Genomic DNA, 17635 nt, shown 5'->3' with positions numbered 1-17635 from the left:
ACAGAAGGGTTTGCGTATTGATTCCCTGATGACTATTGACGTATTCTGTCCTTCCAAAAACTTTTTACCTGACGGGAGGGTTTCTAGTGGACCAATCACAGTGTTTGTGGCCCACGTAGAACGGACGTGCTGTTAAAATTTTGGTGATAAGGTTATAAAATGTTTTGCCTACAGATAACATACGAAGTAGACCTTATGCACAACTATAACTTGCACTTTACATGTTACATTTTTTTTTGTCAAATCAACAAATATTTTAACGTTATTTTAACTTGATTTTATAATTTATGTCCACTTTTCACAAGCCAAAACTTAAAATAGTAGGTGTGCATTGACTTGCAAAACCAAGTTGTTTTAACTTCATGCTGTATTTTTTTTTACAATGTGTGTTTTAAATGACATAACATTACAATTTGCAATTTATTAAAACTTATGTTTCCTTGAGTATGTTTTCTTGAGTATTTTAAGTCACACAAAATTTTAACATTAATTTGAAAAAGAATTGTAGAATGTGAAAATTGTGATATTTAGTTATAAGATATTTTAAAATCTGAAATGAAACAGCGCCACTGCAACTAAAGTGTCATGTGACAAGCTTGATGCATTATAAAATAATAGTTACAATACAACTCATAAAGGGAGTCATTTATAAATGCTATTAAGTTGTTTAAATAATTCCACTATTACAAATATTGGAAGTCTGTTCCCCTTCAAAATTCACTCCCGGACTCTGTCCCAACACATTCCCCCATTTCCAGCCCTGCTTATAAATGTGCGAAACAATTTATTACATTGCATTAGGCATTGCATCAGTATTAAAGCATGCCGTGTGTTTTTTAAATTAGCTGTCTGTGTTAACTTTTGATATCAAGAACCAAACTAACATCTTTAAAAAAACTGAGATATGTAATTTGTTTATCTGTTTTGGAAAATTGCTGTATACTGCAACCTATGGGAAGTTCAATTTGTCTATTTATAAAATAGAAATCTAATTTAATAAACAAAACAGTTTTTAATTAAAATTGAATCCAAATACAAATGAAGTCCTACTTACATTTATTTGCTTGTCTGGTTAAAGTTCATTTTCTTTTGTAGGCATCGTGTGTTCTCAACTGGAAATTTTTCAAGTGGAAGTTTTTAATATAAAAGCAGTCCTTCTAAACAAGGCTGACTGGATCTGAACACGTGACGTTTTTATTACGTACATCCCAGTGAAGAAATCAGACAGAACAAAGAAAGAATTTATTTGTGGAAGTTCCCACCCAAGACAGATGCCTAAGATAGTTGTGGTCTTGGCTAATTGTTTATTGATAATTCCAATCATTTCTAATTTTAGTGCCTATTGCAATATACATTGTTCTTTACCTGTACTGGAACATTGGCATTACACACAAAAAATAATTGTTATGTCCTCCTTTATGGGGCTTTAAAAGAGGAGCTCTGTGCTGATAGTTACAAATAATCTGAGTTTTTTTCACCATCATGTATCTGACTTTTTTGCTCCTGACACTGCAGGTGTTGAGCACCACAGCTTTAGAATTTTATGGAGGATTAATGACTTTTGACTCAAAAAGTAACTTTGATGGATCGTACAAGGTAAGCACACCACCATTGATTTTATTTAAGTTAATTATTGTAGTAGACAGAGTTACTAATCCACATATTATTACAGGTGGAACTTCGCTTCAAGACGGCCTACAATAACTGTTCCTCATTTGATTTATGGGCATGCTGGTCTGGGAACTGCGGCATTGAGAACAGTTTTGAGATGGGTAAAATAGATTCAAGTGTTAATGGTGGCAACTGGTGTCAGTCTGAGGGAATCATAACAAGAACTGTTTCCACCGATGACCCATTTGAGCTGAGGTAAGTGATTACAGTAATAATAAGTGCAAATATTTTAAACAGAACCAGTGACTGAAACTTTATGAAAGAGACAGCAAATGTAAATTGATGTTATACACCTCTGCATGGCTCAACAGAAACCAGAATTGCTGCTGGATTCATAACACAGTGACAGGTGGACCCTGGAGTCTTTTCACACATATTGACCTTGGAGTGAGATCAGACACCTCAAAGCCCAACAAATCCCCAATCACTACCATATTACCGTTTCTTAGGTAAAATCTTTATTTTTTTATGTATTACATGTTTAATTATAAGATGCACTCTCTAATTATTATAACATGCACATAATAAGTGGATAACTATCAAAAATCTGCTTATTATAGAAACGTGTTTTCATGCGTTTACATGCAAATCAACAAAACGGCTATACAGAAAAATGCATTTACATGGAATTTGGAGATTTGTCGGGATTCTCAAAAGCAGTGACATCGCCGGGAAATAGTTGGGAAATCTGTCTAAAGCTATACTGTTGTATCTGCCTACAGAACCTGTAAATGAAATATAAGCTGATATTTTGCAGTTTCTCTGCCAACTACTTGAGTCGAGCGTAGATTTTTACGCGTTACATTTAGTCATTTATTAGACGCTTTTGACTTACAAATGAGGTAAACATTAGAAGCGATATTATGCTTACTTACACGTATGACATTTATATTATTCACGCAAAGACATCATGGTCAAAACTGCGAGAAATCTGGGTAATGACCTGTGAAATTTGGTTTGTGTTGACCTCACACATTATAGGTTTATTAAGCATAATCGGCATAAGACTGTGCATGTAAATGCAATCATTAATAAAATGACATTTTTGGGGGTTTCTTTCTAGAGTTCCTCAGAACTGTCCAAGGAGGTTCAATCTTTTAGCCTTTGATCCTGATGGTGACCACGTCAGATGTAGATATGGACTCGGATTCAATAATGAGTGTGGAATTTGCAACCAACCTGCTGGTTTTACTTTGGATCAGGTGAGAGTTAAATACTGTATTTTTCTGATTGCAGCATATAAAGACTTTTTATTTTATGTATGTCATTTATTTAAAACTATTTTGTTTAAGGTGGTCATGTTGTTTGTAAGATACAGATTTTTAGACAGTTTCTTATGTTCTAGAATCAATGCTCGTTGTCGTATGGCCACACATCGCTCACAGGAGTTTATTTGTTTGAGTTGGTACTGGAGGATTTCCCCATGCAGACGATCACTCTGTCCTACACCAACCAACCTTCAGTGACTAGAGATCCATTCAACAATACAACCCCAGTTCCAACTGTACCACTGAGCAAAATTCCTCTTCAATTTTCTGTCCTAGGTATTACAAAGTTTTGAATGCTATAAAAATAATTTTTAAACTGCATCTTCTGCTTACACATATGTTGCTGTTTCAGTTGATGATCAATCTCCATCTTGCACTGAGGGTGAATATCTACCACAGTTCCTCCACCCAACACCTCAACATGGAGAGCACCTGCAGGCCCGTGTGTACGAGCAGCTTGAAATCAGAATAAATGCTTTTGCATTATTTTCAAGGTATTACTGTTGTATTTAACTGAAAAAAATTACCCAAATAGAGATTTAGAAGATTCAGTACGAGAAACATTACAAGCTGATTCAAGATGACAGAATATCATTGTATAGAGAGTGCAGACACGAGTAGCTACAGTGTATACTGGATGATCAAATTTTCTATTTGGTTAGCAAAGGTCAGTGTAGCCACTAGTTAGACAAACATGGACCGCAAGTTAGTGCCATCCAAACGCATTACCACGTCACGCATACAGCAAATGAAACTCTATATCTCAATTTCACCCAAAATATGATGTATCTGGTTCTCATCCCTTGATAATTGAAATGAATGATGTTTGAGTAGATTCAAGCTTGCAGCTCCTGCAGCAGTTCAAACTATGTGAAATAATGTTGAAAAATAATGTTGATATGAGTTGCTTTACTTTTTGGTCATTCAGCATCACTGATGTCATCATAAGTGGACCTCTGCACAGCACAAAACACAAAGCAACCACTGGGGAGTATGTGATTAACTGGACACCAACTCCAGAGAACTATGGCCAACATTTTCCATTTTGCTTTATTGCAGAAGGAGAAGATGGGTATGTTATTCTTGGCTTCATACCGTACAGTATCATGGCATGACTCTAAACCGATATCTGTCCATTTAAAGGTCAAACATTTACCAGTCTGAAATGAGGTGTGTCATTGTAGAGGTGAATAAAAGTAGGTCAAGAAGTAAATTATCATGTTATTTATTAGAAAGATTTTTTTTAATGAATAACAAGATAATAAAATAAAATTTTATATCCTCAGTTGGACCGACTACAACCACAGTTGCACCGACTTTGCCAGGTATTATAAAGTTTTGAAATGATTCTTAAACTGCATCTTCTACTTATACCAGGGCCAGATTATACATAGACAAGATTTTGTTTGTGACCAAATGCGTTGCATTTTGTGTCACGTTTTTGTTCAGACGATGACGATCCATTTCGATATTGAGATTGGTTGCAATTCATAATATCACTTCTAGATGCTGTAAAAACATATATTACATCCTTATGATGTTGAATGTCCTGATTCCTTCTACAGTTTGTTTTAAAAGTGTTTATATAAATGCTGATATGTTAACACAGAAAGATTCTGCTTTGAAAGAAATGCACAATTATTATTTTGACTTCTAGGACCCAAGGCACATGTAACCTGCTTAGAAAACTCAATGTCAGTGTCAGTTGAGAAATCTACAATCAAAAACATCAATAACAAACACTTGAGGCTGATAGATCCGCTTTGCCAGCCTAACTCCAATGAGACCCATGTGTTTATCAACATACCTTTAAATGGTTGTGGGACTGAAATGAAGGTAAGATTCAGCCCTAAACTCAATTTGTTTTAAAGTTTAAACTGTATCATAACAAATAGATTTTGAGAATAAAATTACTAAAGCTTACTGATTAGGATCATAGGACCTGATAGTAGCCTAACTATGTGAAAATATCTGTTTGTTCAAAGGAGACCAATGATAACCTTATCTTCAAGAATAAAATCATTTCGTCCGATGACCACAGAGACATTATAACCAGGACCCACAAACTAGAAATTGAATTCCTGTGCAAGTACGAGAAAAGAAGCAACCTTACAATGGAGATCAACTTCTCTACTAACATTAGTAATGGTAAAAGGCACAGTTCCTATCTCTAGCCTCCAAAATCTCAGTCCCTCACCCATTACTAATTAAAATGTCTTTTCTAATATCAGATACATTGTGGATGAAAATGCTCAGATTTTCTCAAACCGCCAACCATACATCGAGTTCGGGCTAGAGGCCTTTAAATTCATTGTGCTCCACGAGCAGGTAAGGGTGGTAAATATTCTGCAATAATAAAATAAAACAAATAAAGTAACTATAATGCTTTTCAATTCTGTCTTTCCTCTAAAGGTGTTCATCAGCTGCTCAATCATCATATCGTCACCTTCCTAAACTAATTGCCTAAGTCATTTTGTTACAAAAATGTTTTAATTTTTTTTTTATTTATTTAAAGGATAACCCCTTGAGATCCGCCATCTCGTTTTCGAGGGGGTCCTTAAAACAAACAGAAATACAAACAACAAATTACAATGTATAACTCATAAAACATACATTCATACAACAATTAGCTCTCCATAACATATCCAACACATATCGATCCTAAAAGTACATAAATACAATAAATGTACATTTGTCATACAAGCTCAGTACCATTCAATGTAATGTTCACATAATTAAAAAAAAATGGTATACTCAAAAGCAAGAGCAAATATTCTTCAAGTGATCATGTAGGGCTGACCTAAATATATTGATTGAAGTAATAGATCTAATTTCACTTGTTAAATTATTCTAATCTGATGGAGCTTTAAATTGAAATGCCCTACGACCTACCTCTTTATTAATTTTGGGAACATAAAAAATAATTGATCAGTATGCCTTAAGTTATATGGCAATTGGAATTAGATATTGTTTTAAGTACTGAGGATAATTTAAATGATAACATTTAAAAATAAACTGAAGCCAGTGAGAGTACCTTCTTGAATATAACGATAACCAAAATGTTTTAGGCTGTTTTATTTTACCGTAGTCAAAAAACATTAAGCAATTATACAAGCTTTTCTAAATGGCAACTGCATCAAGAAGAACACAAATCTACTCAACCTCTGAAGTTAGTTCCATTAATTTTTGTTTTCTGAGAAACCTGAAAAAAATTACATACGCAATTAGTTTAGGAAGGTGACGATATTTAAGGCCAATAACCCCCAGACTGCACAAACATCCCAATATCTCCACTCTCCCACCATCTTCAAAAAAGAGAGGCACCAATCCAGACCACCAGTCGCTTCATCTCCCATGGACCCCTGCGACTGAGACGTGCATTACGTAAGACGTCGTTTTTCTTCTGTTGTTCATGCTGCTTGTGTAGTAGATGCTCATTTGATCAACTAACATCTCCATGCCTTTACTCTATTTCAGGGGTCACTGTAAGCCAAGGTGTGAATCTGAACCTTGGAAACCAAAGTTGCCATGATGTGCGGAGTGCTTGTCTGTAGATCAAGGACTTCAAGAGTCAGATACCAACCTGTGCCATCACATGAGATATGAGCGTGATCGGTGTCTTCTTAATAAAGTCATTTGTTTAAAATTTGCAAAAATACTACAAAGAAAATGTATCAAGTTTCTTTTATGTACAAAGGCAGTCCATGATCTGATATTATCGACTAAACTACTGTAATGCATTATATAAAGCAATGTGCCAGACATCTATTTGTCATTTGCAAACCCTTCTGCTAGAGTTTTATTCTTTGCATAACATTTTAAACCAAATTGATCGACTTGTGTTGTTTTAATTGTGCTATAAAAATAAATTTGCCATTTCCATATATTCCCAGTTGAAGTTAAACTTTTGTTTTATGTAATTGTAACCTCTCTTTCTGTAAAGAATTTCTGGTTTACTGGTTTATAAATAAAAAAACCTGAAAAAAAAATGTTTTTGGTATAAATTTATTGCAAAAGGAGCAAAACAAATTATGAACAGAACAGGTGCAGTTTAACATCTTTAATACAGGAGCTTGGGTTTAAAAATGTACCTGACTTTAATGAGGAAATAATCTAATTAAACTTTCTATGGCAAGAGCTTGAACTTTTGAAACTTTTATTAGTTTTTTTAATAATATCTTAGTTTTGGGTTAGTTCATTTAATGTTTAAGCATTAAAAATTTAATTAAACTAAAATATTCAAGTGAAATGAACTTAAAATTATCAGTAATGTTGTAAGGAATACTTAATAATAATCCTTTGTGTCTGAATATTTTATTTATGCTTTTTCACAGAATAAGAACTGATAAGAACTTAAACTAATTAAATATTTGTTAATTAAATGTCATAGAGGTTTAAGCTCTTATATTATCAATGTTGTTTTGTTGTAAATTATAATTTTGTGAAGCCTTTGTTCAGGTGATCAGCGTTTAATTACATGAACCCTGTTCAGCACATTTTATTGTAGTTCTCTTTACAGTACTGACAATTCATGTCAAAAACATAGTTTTGTGTGTGTTTATGTGGAAAACTAAGTTTATCAATTACTTACTTAGAGTTTTGTGTTATAATTAAGCAATATTACTCGAGTAGGATTGTGATATAGGCAGTGTTGTGGGTAACTCATTACAAGTAAAAAAAAAAAAGTAATGCAAGCTAATATTCAGTTTAATTAATTAGATAACAAAAATTACTGATTTAAACTGAACGTAGTGCACGTAGAATAACACACTCTATGCGTGCGCACCTGAGCGGAAACATTTTGACATTTTGCGATGGAAATATGCAATTTCTGAATGCAGAACTTATCAGTCATTAAAACCGCCTACAAGGCCTGAAAGAGATCAAACATCAGCCAAGCAAGAAAAAGTAACACAAAAGTAACTTAAAAGTAACGTAAAAGTATTACTTTCCATGAAAGGTAACTAAGTAATTTTAAAAGTAACCTTCCCAACACTGGATATGGGTTTATCATCACGGCTGTGAATAGGTCGGAGGCAATCACAGCCGTGCTGATATAGGGCTATTGTATATAACACCATGAGTGTGATATTGCTTTTATACAACAGTTCGACGGCACACTTTTGAAAAAGAAAACTAGAAAACAACAACAGAGTTATTCTAAAAGACTCTTTTTAGTGGAACTACTTTCTTCCACCACAGATTTGAAGGCCAGAATGACAAGTAACACTGAATAAGCCCCGGATCGGAGGCAGGGTGGGGACCTTGCGGTGGTCTATCGCCAGTCTTCATATTGAACTGTCCTCTTTTTACGATGTGACTTCATTTAAATATTTGTCTTTTAAAATCACTGGTCACTCTAATTTGCTTTCAATACTGGTTTTCAGACCTCCTACAATGAATACTCAATTTTTATCAGATCTGTGTGAATTGCTCACAATTGCTTGATCTCAGTCTACAGCAATGTTATTGCTTGTGGATTTTAATATTCATGTTGATACTGATATTGTACATGCTCATGAATTCATGTCTGTGACTGTTTTAAACGGCAGCAATATATTGATTTTCCATCTCATGTCCGTGGCCATAGATTGGATTTGGTATTGACTTTACTGCCCTGAAAGGATCTGACATAGGTATCTCAGATCATAAACTGATTGAATTTTCATGTAATATTTTCATTCCAAAGTCTGTTGTGAAATCTTTGATTCATTATCGTGCTTGGAATATGACTGATCCTTTGTTATTTTCTATTTCTATCAGTAACTCCCACCTTTTACCTGTTCCAGCCTTTCCAGTGCTGAGGACATTCATAATGTCTATGATGAAAAGTATTTTGAATCAGTATGCTCCTTTAAAATCTATATATATGTGTAACAGGGCTGCTTACACAAAGCGAGAGAAAGCACGAGGATCCATATGCAAGGAGGTTTTATATATAAAATCCACAAAGGCAGGCAAACACATCCAAACTGGGTAATCCAAAAGCATAATGCACATAACAGACAAGGGGTAAAACAGGATACATGAAACAAGAACGCTTGGTAATGCAGCTGTGACACTAACAATACTTTGCAACGGTGAAAGAGACTGAACAGGTTTTATACAGGACAAACAGGAAGTGAACCGTAGTATGACATGATGTGATTTCAAAATACAGAACACAAGACATAGAACACCATAACAAAAGAGTCCTTGGGTGGGTCAGGACCTTGTGACAGAGGCTGCATTAAGCCAGAGAGCAGAGGCGGTCCCGGACCATGGAGCAAAAGCGGTCCTGGGTCATGGGGCAAGGATGGACCTGGGTCATGGGATCTAAAAGGACCAGGGTCATGGGGTCCTGTCAGACCAGGCTCATAGGGTCCTGACGGACCAGGGTCATGGGGTCCTGATGGACCAGGGTCATGGGGCAATAGTGGACCATGATCATTCGGCAGCAGTGGACCAGGATCCACGTTCTCTTTGTAGCTACAGGCCCATTTCAAACCTTTCTTTTCTCTCTAAAATACTGGAAAAAGTTGTTGCTTCTCAGTTAAAGGCCCATTTGATGGCCTCAACACAGTACTGAAACAGCCCTGATTAAGTTTCTTAATAATCTCCTAATAGCTTTCGAATTCGTTCTCATAGCACTCTCTTTCTATTAGACCTCAGCTCAGCTTTTGACACTGTAAATCACAACATACTCCTGTCATGGCTTACAGCAACTGGGATTACTGGCACAGCCTTTGACTGGTTTTCCTCTTTCTTATCAGGGAGACAACAATTTGATGTATACCAGAAGCACAAGTCATCCACCAAATCTGTCTGTTCTGGTGTACCTCAAGGCTCTGTTTTGGGCCCTCTTCTCTTCAACATTTATACTGCTACCGATTAGTCAAATGTTCAAACAATATGGGTTTAACTTTTTACTGCTACGTTGATGACATTCAGATTTATTTTAGCATCCTTCCCACCTCAGTGTTTCCACCACCTACATTAACAACCTGTATCAAGGAACTCAAGCATTTGCTTGAGAAAAATTTCCTCAAATTAAACTTGAATAAAACTGAAATTATATTGATTGGCTCTAAATCAGTTGTTTCTAGATTCTCTGGTCAACAGATACATTTGGATGGCGACTACATAATGCCCTCTAGGACTGTTCACAATCTTGGTATTCTCATTGATTCAACTCTTTAATTTAATGAACACATTAGTAAAGTGGTAAAGACAGCTTTTTCACCTACGTAATATATCTCACATTCTCACTTAGCCAACAGGATTCTGAAACAATAATACATGCCTTTGTCACATCCCAACTAGATTATTGTAACTCACTACTTGGAGGCCTTTCTGCTAAAAATATCAAAAGATTACAATACTTTCGAAACTCTGCTGCTTGCATGATCACACATACTCAAAAGTACGAACACATTACTCCAATCCTACATCATCTTCAATAACTTCCAGTCTACCTCCACATAAATTTTAAGGTTCTAATTCTTACTTACGAAGCTCTCAACAGCCTTGGCCCTACATACTTATCCAACTTATTCCAGCCTTTTGCTTCAGTTCATTGCTTACATTCTTCTAGTGCAGAACTGTTAGTCACCCCAAAGAACAATCTAGTGATTATGGGAACTAGGGCTTTTAGTGTTGCGACTCCAAGCTTGTGTAATTCCCTTCCTCAAAATATTCATCAAGCATCCACCCTTCTCTCTTTGAAAAATCTCTTAAAAACACATAATTTTGAATGTTATTATATATTATTCCTCTGTCAGTACTACATTAAACAAAATAATTAAGTGTTTTATATTGTAATCAGTTTTTTTTAAGTCAGAGAGATGTTTCTTGTAATTATATTACAAATTATTTCAAGCTAAATCAACTTAAAATTAAGTTTAATGAACTGAATAATATAATTATTATTAAATTTTAAGTTACATTGGCTCTTGTTTTCTTTGACTTTACGTAATTTTTTTGGACAACAACTTTCCTCCAATTTTTTGTCAACTTATCTAGGTTTTGGACAAGCTTTCTGCGCCTCCGAAGCTGGCCACCCGAACTGGCCGCGCCTCCGTGGCCACCCGAACTGCCCGTGCCTCCGTGGCCACCCAAACCTCTGTGGCCACTTGGGCTGCAACAAACAATTATTTTGATAATCGACTAATCTATCGATTATAAGACCGATTAATCGACTAATCGCTGATTATTTCAACGACTAATCAGTGTGTTTCGAATGACTATTCAGCTTTTCAATTAGTTAAAACATCAAGCTGTACATATTCTAACTTATAAATAAAAAATAAAATCACTTCAGCATTTGAAATAGTTGTTTTAATGAACTTTAAGCAGGTAATTCTCTTAAGTTTTCGGATTTCTCTCCAACTCCAATTACACACACACGCTTTTAAAGGGGACAGAGAATGAAAAACCATTTTTACCTTGTCTTTGTTGAATAATGGTAGTCTACCCGCATTCACAAACATACAAAAAGTGTTAAACATGCTAAACATCTCAGTCTCATAGAAATTCCTCTTTTAGAAATGTCAGCCAGAAAACAGCCCAAGCTGAAAAACTGATGCTTATGACATCACAGGCATCTAACTGCCCCTCCACTTCAAAATAATTGGCTATATTTTTTGAGTGGCAGCAAAGTCAGCCAATCAGTAATGAGATTGCAAGTTAAGCCAGTAGGGGGAGCCAAATAGGTGCAAAACCACTTGTTTAAAATCCCCCACCTTAATAGAGCTATCTGAGAGAGGTTTGTAGGAAGCTTCTAAGGCATTATAGACCCAAACAAAAAATTTTTTGTCTACATGTCACATCACAGAACAACGATAAATACCATGTTCAATCATTCTATGTCACCTTTAAAGTATTGATTAAATATTCTGTTCTCTTAAAAAAAATAAACAAACACTAGACAAAATATTTTTTTAACACAAACATCTCTTGTCAGCAGTATTAAGAGCTTCTTTTCTAAAACATACTATAAGATCTAAAAGTGTTACTATAATAACACTATTTATTATTACTAATCTGACTCCTAAACTCTATCAGTCTTTATTCTATAAAAATAAATCATCAGATTACGTAATTATATTGGTAGCACTTTATAATAAGGGTCCATGAACCATAATGAACTGATCTAAATGAATTCTTACTTAAATATGAAGTAATGCTAAGTTATGACATGTACTAATCATAAACTAATGAAGAGTCATCATTAACTATAACATGACTCAACAACACATGAATTCATTGTTTATTAATACATTAAGTAACAACTAAGACATGTCATGTTGTACTTAATGACTCTTCATTAAGTTATGTTTGTAACTTGCATGCATTAACTCAGGCTGAAGTACAAATCATTTCATTATGATTAATGAACCCTTATTATAAAGTGTAACCATTGTATTATTACTATTAGTAGTACTGTACTGCATTCTCATTTATGTAATAGAGATTTACCGCAAGTTAACGTAAGTTAGCTCCAGCTTGAGAACACTTAAGTTACCTCTCACCGGCTCCTCTTGAGCCCGGATATTTCCTCTTTAAACGTTGTGCCCTTGTGAAAGGCAAGTTCTGTCTTTTATGTATTAAACACAACAGCTTTCTTGGTTTGAAGTTTTATAAAATGTTTGTGCTGATACATTTGCACTACGATATAATCCGCGCTATCTATCTTATTCTATCACAAATGTGTAAGGGCTGCATTAAAATCTAGCGCTACCGCGTCATAGAGGTCAAATCACGTCATTGCAGGCCCTTTCATTAGGTTAAGTGAAACCAAACAACTACTCAACAACAAAAATATTTGTCGACAAATTGTTATTGTCGACTAATCGTTTCAGCCCTAGTGGCCACAAGTGCAAGCTGCACCAGGCTAAACCCAGTCCATCTGGATCATCCTGGAGGTTTATATATCCAGTCCAAGCCCCCAGGATGCCCATCCCCCCTTCCAGGTAGTATTTAGTTCCTTTTCTAGGCGTGAGGACGCGCATTCTTGGAGGGGGGAGTACTGTCACAACCCCGTTTTCTGTGCCCTCATGTTTTCCCCTTTAAAACCATCTGGACTCCATTTCCCATGATCCCTCACTCTCCCTCACCTGATCTCCATTTGTTATCATCACACCTGCCAGTAATCCTCATCAGTCATCTTATTTATACTCTGTTTGTTTATCCTCACCTTGTTGGTCATTAGTTTATGTTAGTGTTATGTTATTGTAATGTTCCAGTTTAAGTTCCAGTTTTTGTTATATCAATAAAAGTATAATTTCATTTATTACCCCAGTCTTCATCTTACCTTCATCCTCCACAACACCCTGGTTGTTATTGCAAAAAAGCCCTGACAGTGTGCACATAACAACCTGCTTACTGTACAATATCTCACTTATAAAACAGCTATTTACCTCATAAGTAAGGTGAGGAACATTAAATAATGATTTGAAATATTTTATTTGCTCATTTTTAACGAATGCAGACCTTCCGTGAGGAAAACTAATTGACTTTGGGTTTTAAGATAAGACAAGTGTTACGGTCATGTCTTGTGTATCCCTCTTTTGTGCTCTTATTTTGAAGTCTTGTCATTATTTGCCATGTTTGTAGTCTTGTGTAGTTCTTTTGTTCATTGGTCCTTGTGTTGATTGTTTACCAGGTGTGTCTTGTTATCTTGTTCACCCATGTGTATATAACCCCAGTGTTTCACTTGTCTTGTGTCAGTCGTTGAATGTGGATTACAGGGTTTGATTTCTTGTTTCATCATTTCTGTGTTTTCATTTTATTACTTTGTTTATGTTATATTAAAGTTATTTGCGTATGGAACTGCAGTCTCTGTCTGCCTTTGTTCCCGTTACAACAAGAGGTTTAAATGTCACGAACCCACTATTTGTTTAAGTAATTTGTAAATATAAATGTCATATGTGTTATTAAAAATATATTTATATTTAGTAGTGATGGCGAAGTGAAGCTTTCTTGAAGCAGTGAAGCTTTCAACCCAATTGTATCGGAAAAAGGTTCATTACTCGAAGCTTTTCAAATCAGAGCTCAATTTTGCCAGAACGAATCAAGCTTCGATACAAAGCTTCAATGAAAATCGGTTCGTTTTTTTGACACACGCTTCGGAGCTTCGGTGTCACTGGTAACATCACTAATATTTAGTTTATGTGTAATATTAAACCGTATCTGTCAAAATGATTGGCAGCATCCAAGGTTATCGTGGAGCAATGGCTGTAGCAATAAATTTTGTAAAGGTGCAAGGGCAGAGCACTAAGCCGCATGGAAGTACTCAATCAGGGCATGAAATTAACACCCGACCACGCGCCCAATGCGGGTGGATTTTGCAATTGGCGGGTAACACTGTCAATCTACCAGCCAAATTGGCGGGTAGCCAATGCGAATCAGTGATGCGCCGGGTCATTGTATAAACAACCCACTCCCGACCGACATTTTCAACTAACCCGCCCGTAATTGTTCAAAATAGTTTTTAAACTCGACCGACTGACCGCGGCCTGAATATCATTAAAATATTTTTGGATGACTCGTAACCGGCACCCGATCATTTCTTATCAACCTGCGCATATCACTGATGCAAATTGAGTGATTCATTGAGAGGATGCGACTGCTGTTTCGCAACGTTCATGCGACTGGAAAGAAGATGAGGCACTTCTCTGACTACGTTTGGATGTGCGAGTAAGTATTAAATTGTTGGTGAGATGGGATGAGAATGCAATGCTGACATATGCTACTGTACAATCACAGTTGCACAGATGTGTAGTGCTGCTGTGACGGATCAGAACTCTTGAAGTGTAAACTTTAGAGAGAGTTGCGCTACTATGCCTTATACTGTAGTACATTAACATACATTTTGCGAATATAGTAATGAAAAACAACGTATGTGCGGCGTTTATGTGCGCAGTTTGTGCCCCCTCTGTCTCTGTGTGCGTGCGCGGGTTTAAAGGTAGGGTAACACATTTTGAAAAATGCTAACGGTAGCCGCCTAGCAATGAAATCCCGATCCCACCCTCAAGTCAAATCGCTCTCCAAAGTCACGCCTCTTTCCAAACACATGAACACGCACAGATCAGACGGTCACGTCTCATGTCTCATTCACCAGTGAGAAAACTTTGCAGTACAAAGTGAATAACACTTCCAAAATAACCAACATAAACAACTGGTTTACATCAGAATTAGTTTAAGCACACGTTCGGTTGTGTAGACGTAGTAACTATATCGTTACGCTAATCCGTAAACGAACACAAATTTCATAAGCAACACAACGTTTCATCAAAGTATAATATCTGAATCCATCTCAATACAAACATATCGCGTACCTACCTTACCAAAATAAACAGTGCAACGAGCCTTTCAGACCCTTTGCCTCCTGTAGCTGTTTGCATCTCGTGGTAAAGCACTAAAGTTACAGATGTTAATTTGGATTTTTGCTCTTGCTGATCCAGGCAGTTTTTGCTGTTGTTGTTATAAAAGATGCATTTAGTTTTGTTGCTCCTGTGTAGGTTGTCAATTCAGCAGAAAAGTTTGCTGTTCTCGCTGTTTACAGACAGAGCGCACGTGAACGCGCCGATGACGTATGGTATCTGCGTGGACTCGCTGCGCGGTGGGAATTCAAATTACGCTTACGTATGAGGGACATAAAAGGAAACGTCCGTTCGGACCGAAATCTATGATTTGTTGAACATTTTTTGGTCCTACGCCTTTCACAGATGACATAAATTTTTACAAATACATTTAAACAACTTAACACAGTGATTGCTATCAGAATGTGAGGAGACTTTTAACCAGCATAACTAAAAATGTTTCAGGATCAAATATGTTACCCTACCTTTAAGGGGACTCAATAGGGCACATCGGAGAGACGCATTCCTAAAAGCATGTGTACATAAAATCTTTCTGCTCTTGACAGGGCACATATAAACAAAATTATCTCAACAGTATTCATTTTCTAATAAAACATTTCTTTATGTCTTGTGTATGTATAGAGAGTCAAAAACCAGTCTGTGCTGGTCTTAAAGAGACAGTAACCTCAATTAACCTACGTAAGTCTGTGTCATTAATGTTAATCAAACACCCTAAGACAAAGAGAAATTCACTTTTGTAGCTCTGAAAAAAAATTCTATTTAATTCATACAATAAAGACAGTATTCTAATTCACTATTCGGGCAAAAAAAAAAACTGGCTGGTAAAAAGTCTCTGTGGCAGGTGGATTTCTAAATCCACCTGCCACAGTGGCTGGCTGTCAAAAAAGTTAACTTCAGGCCCTGTACTCAATACTGAAACGCTTTACCAGATGCGAACCTGAGATACTGAGATAAAGGTGGAAGTAAGTGTGACTATTGCGACAAACCAGTCCTAAAATATGGCACTGGTCACAATAATAATAGCGGTCAGCATTATTTCCTCAAAAAACAGTTAAGAGTTTTTAAATGAACCTCAGCCCACCATTCTTCTTAGGAAATATGAAGCACTGGCTGTACCCGGACTGACTCACTTGGAGGGGGGAACATACTGTATTGCCCCTTTTAGCAGCAGTGATAACATAAAATAAATTTAACACCAAAGCTTGTGCGGGGTCCAGTTTGGTGGATAATATCCCTCTAAAACTTAAAGGATGAGAATCAAAATGAATTCTGTCCCCTCTTGCTATCTGGGGTGTTTTATCCATTAGGCCTTCCATAATCACTCCCCTCGTGTTTAGAGCGGATCGAGCAAAGCTCCTTTATTTCTCAAGTATACAAATGTCAGTGTTTGGTTTAAATTGAATGCCTGATGTTGCTGCTGTCGCATTCCTAAATGTTTGGTACTTTGTTACACCCTATTAAAGTCACTGAAATGATTGCATTGTTAACAAGGCATTACATGATCTTGCCCCTACCTATATTTCTTGTATGATGTCAGTGTACACTCCATCTAGATCTCTGAGATCTGAAAACAAATTGTACTGATGAACAATGATGTACAAATGTATTGTTAGGGTGACAAAGCTTTCTCCTGAGCCATACAAAAAATCCTGTTAAACCAACTGCAGTTTCATTGATATTAATTGGATGCACAATCAATCAACAAGATTTTTGAAAATGAAAAAGAACGGAGTTAGCTGGTTTTGGAACCAAACTCTTCATTTGCTTGTAACCATCTCAGGACCTCAGTTGGTTCTGAGATGGTTCACCAGGATGGACTTTTATTTGTCCGGATAATAAAAGTCTATCTTTTGAAAATGAAATTTACTGCTTTAGTATTTTATTCTTAAATAATAAAAAAAAAAAAACACCATTCATTTAAATTAACCTAAACAAGTAAGGAGTTTACTTTATCGGATTAAACATCCAAGCATTTATTTTTTTGGAGTGTAAAACTTTTTTTAGGGTTGACAAATTTCCAGGTATTTATTTTATCTTGTTCATTATTATTATTATTAAGTTTTTTTCTGTCAAAGTTACTATGTTAACTCAGTTTTAGACTTATTTTCTATTAAGAAGCTTATTTATCTAAAAAGGCCACGCTGTTTTCTTTCCTCTCAAATACTTTTTATTTTTAAGCCTTGCTGTTTGAAATAAAGCTCTTATATTATGTAGGTTCACTTTTGGAAGTATTGATGTATTTTGGAAAATCTGTTGCATCTCTAGTCAGACTTAATTTTGATTTGTTCATCTAGTCTGAGTTATTCTTTATTGCCAAATGAAGCAACACAAATA

At 35.8% G+C, this 17635-nt stretch overlaps 3 long non-coding RNA genes across 3 annotated transcripts in view; 2 read left to right on the top strand and 1 right to left on the bottom strand.

Moving 5' to 3' along the window:
- The window catches only part of LOC135739816 (uncharacterized), a 92859-nt gene that overhangs the window by 48180 nt on the left and 27044 nt on the right, over positions 1-17635 (bottom strand). The gene's annotated exons all lie outside the window — the stretch shown is intronic.
- Positions 3872-4770, top strand: LOC135773884 (uncharacterized). Its single transcript, XR_010543594.2, has 4 exons — positions 3872-4011; positions 4083-4135; positions 4226-4264; positions 4597-4770. It is a non-coding gene; the product is annotated as an uncharacterized lncRNA (long non-coding RNA).
- On the top strand, positions 4936-5414 carry LOC135739903 (uncharacterized). Its single transcript, XR_010529067.2, has 3 exons — positions 4936-5087; positions 5171-5267; positions 5352-5414. It is a non-coding gene; the product is annotated as an uncharacterized lncRNA (long non-coding RNA).

The sequence above is a fragment of the Paramisgurnus dabryanus genome, chromosome 9 (genome assembly GCF_030506205.2).
Source record: "Paramisgurnus dabryanus chromosome 9, PD_genome_1.1, whole genome shotgun sequence".
Classification (NCBI taxonomy): domain Eukaryota; kingdom Metazoa; phylum Chordata; class Actinopteri; order Cypriniformes; family Cobitidae; genus Paramisgurnus; species Paramisgurnus dabryanus.
The sequence above is the reverse complement of the archived record's forward strand: the minus strand, read 5'-3'. Positions and strand labels throughout refer to the sequence as shown.